The 3,258-nt window shown below is 37.9% G+C and overlaps 1 protein-coding gene across 2 annotated transcripts in view; it reads left to right on the top strand.

Moving 5' to 3' along the window:
• Nucleotides 1-2,243: 2,243 nt before the first annotated feature.
• The window catches only part of lcp1 (lymphocyte cytosolic protein 1 (L-plastin)), a 17,692-nt gene continuing 16,677 nt past the window's right edge, over nucleotides 2,244-3,258 (top strand). Inside the window, exon 1 of one of the 2 annotated variants that reach the window (XM_016449545.1) lies at nucleotides 2,244-2,362. The gene's annotated coding sequence lies outside the window, so the exon portion shown is untranslated. Of the gene's footprint in view, nucleotides 2,363-2,429; nucleotides 2,543-3,258 lie in introns of those variants that run through there. The other variant, XM_016449546.1, reaches the window with a different exon arrangement.

Here is a 3,258-nt window from a genome sequence, read left to right as displayed (position 1 = left end):
ACATTCATGAACAATTTATAAATAATGTTTTGAGAACATTATTAATTAAAGAACAGATAACTTTGAGCAAACATTCCATTAACGTTACTGCAAGAATGTTTGTTCTTAATGAATCTCGCCAGAACCTGATAGCTGATAGAAAATGAAGGACATTCATATTTTTGCACTGCGTAAATCAGCAATTTAAGTTAAATGCCGTGCAACCAATGCTGCATGATGCAGAAATTAATTATAATTTAAATATCATATAATTATTTATTTATTGTGCATTGCAGTAATGTGAAAACAATCATGAATATGCCATATTATTATATTGTGTCATATATTTAACAACAGATGTCGAGGTATTTTCTTTAATTTTATTTTATTGTATTAGCCTATTTATTCTATTCATTTCCCACTATTATGATATAAGCTGTTATGTAATCATGTAAACGTTAAATGTTTATATAACAAGGTTTCAATAAAAATAGTTAAAATATCTTAATCATTTCTATATTATCATATATTAATAAAGCCTATTATATGGCGATCAAATATCAAATATGTCACGTTAAATAACGAGTGTCGAGACAGCGAAACCGAATCATGAGAACACACCGATGATTTAATCAATACACTGATTGCGTCATAACGCGACATGAATCAGTTCATACGCGAACCTGACCGACTTCACGCGCTGTGCATGACTCAATTCCTCCGTCATTCACAGATTTCAAACTTTAATCCATGAAAACAGAAATAAAGCGCGAGCCTGAAACTCACCAGAGCTCCGCCGTGAATCCGAGTCCTTAGCAACCGGCCTAGCAACCGCCTGTCAAACTCACAAACATCAAAGACAGACGTGTCTCCTGCGTGACGTCACCTGCTGTTTCCACCGCGCGGTATACCGTCTGTGAAGCGCGTTTGTGATCGACTGTATCTTCACTGTACAACACACGAGGATCTGATGATAATTATGCACATACTATATACTCAGATAAAGTCATTTCCTTACAAATGGTGAAAGAAATGATGCAGTTTAATAGTTTCTTCCAGTAAAATTAATGGAACGTTAATGCAAAGTTATCCCGTCTTTAATAATGTTCTCAAAATATTAGCACAACAACATCATTCCTCGTTCCTGGAGCGCTTTTCTTAAAACTTTTAGTTGGATGTTTGTCTAACATTTTTGATGTAACGTGTATGTAACGTTTGCATATCGTTTGCCAAATTATAAAATGGAGTGTTCCCTTAACGTTCACATAACCAAGAAAAAAACATGCTGTTTGCACCTGCACCTCAGTGAACTTTCAGAAATAATGTTTTCATAAGTTAATGGGAACGTTTGCAAAACATTCTTAGACATATTTTTGTGAGCTGGGACATCAGTGTCTCACTGCAAGTGAATGGGTGCCGTCAGAATGAGAGTCCAAACAGCTGATAAAAACATCACAATAATCCACAAGTAATCCACAGCACTCCAGTCCATCAGTTAACATCTGGAGAAGACAAAAGCTGAAACTAATCCAGCATTAAGACGCTTTTAACTAAAATACATTGAGTTCATAATCCATAATAACGCTTCCTCCAGTGAAAAAGTGTTCTGGTGTGAATCAGGAGAGAAATCTGCACAGATCAAGCAGCGTTTAAACAGCTCTAAACACATATGTGGCTGGATTTTGATGTGAGAGACAACAGCAGATGCACTTTTTCACTGGAGGAAGCGTTATTGTGAATTATGGACTATGTATTTTAGTTAAAAGTGTCGTAATGCTGGATTTGTTTCAGCTTTTGTCTTCTCCAGATGTTAACTGATGGACTGGAGTGCTGTGGATTACTTGTGGATTATTGTGATGTTTTTATCAGCTGTTTGGACTCTCATTCTGACGGCACCCATTCACTTGCAGTGAGACACTGATGCAATTTCTCCAAATCTGATGAAGAAACAAACTCATCCTGATCTCGGATGCACATTTTCAGCAGATTTCTGGTTTTTAACTATTCCTCTAATCCAAACCTGGTGGGTCATTTGAATGTGGAAACATTTGCAGCAAATCATGAGATGATTCTTAAATGACGACATTAGTTGATCCAAACGTGTGGTTATGTTCTTGAATGGATCCATCGAGAAGATCAAACCTCAGTGCTGTCAGATCTCAGAAGTGTGTCAGATGCTGTCAGACGTCCATCATGTTTGTTTGAGTGTGCAGATGCCAAGCGTTTTACCTTATAAAGACATGGAGCGTGCGTGTTCCTGTTTCGAGTGTCGTGTAGGCCGCTGTAAGTCACTTCCTTCCTCTCACATTTGAATAGAGTCGCTGCAGCTCTTCTGAACGCGTCCAGACTCCGCAGCAGCCTGAAGCCCAGCGTCCGTCTGCAGGTAAGAGAAACTCATCAAACCCATCTCTGATCTTCACTGGATCTGAGCTCACTCTGACAGAAAACATGCTGCACTCTTCACAATACAGCGCTTGATCTCACAGCAGAAGCTTTCAGTTCTTGATCAGGTGTGCTGAACACAGAAACAGCTTTATTTTAGGAGTGTTTAAAGATTGTGCAGGTTTGTGTTTCTCATGCATTTCATTAGATTCTTGACTTCACAGGTTTAGATTCATATTAATGCAACAGCTTGCAAAATGCAGACATACAGTCGAGTCCAAACATCTGAAAGTGAAAATACTTCTATTTGCAAATGCCATTTAATATAATAACTTTGTTTTTCCATTTCAAATGACATTGCACTGAACAAAATTGGTGTACTCGGAAATTGCTAGTAAATTTCACAAATAATTACAAGGAAATGGCAAATAACACATTGAATTGAATGTGAAACACTCCAATAACTTCACTGAAAAAGTAAATAAATAAAACAAAGAGTGGAGTATGTTTGACAAGATTATGCTATTTCAGTTTTTCTGAGTTACTCGTCGTTTCTTTGTAACTGTTTGTGAAGTTTACCAGCAATTTCTGAGTGAAAACAGCTTCTACACCAACATGTTCTCAGCGTAGGTTCAGAACGGAACTGAATGAGACTCTGAGAGGCATGTTTTCAGCTTCTCTTGGTCTCGGAGGCCTGCTGTGTGTTCAGTGATGAAGTGTTGGGGGTTTTTGAGTCTAATCTGAAGCAGAAGTGAAGCTTTGCTCGGCTGTTAAAGTGAAACGGGAAACTGCGGTTGATCTGAGAAGAGACTGCATCTCATCTCTGAGCCTTAAAGTATTGTTCACACTAGGGCTGCACGATTAATCGCATGCGATATTTAACGCGCATCTTGTCAG

The sequence above is a fragment of the Sinocyclocheilus anshuiensis genome, unplaced genomic scaffold, assembly GCF_001515605.1.
Source record: "Sinocyclocheilus anshuiensis isolate Anshui unplaced genomic scaffold, SAMN03320099.WGS_v1.1 scaffold1269, whole genome shotgun sequence".
Taxonomy (NCBI): domain Eukaryota; kingdom Metazoa; phylum Chordata; class Actinopteri; order Cypriniformes; family Cyprinidae; genus Sinocyclocheilus; species Sinocyclocheilus anshuiensis.
Note: the sequence above shows the minus strand (reverse complement) of the source record. Positions and strands in the feature narration are given on the sequence as shown.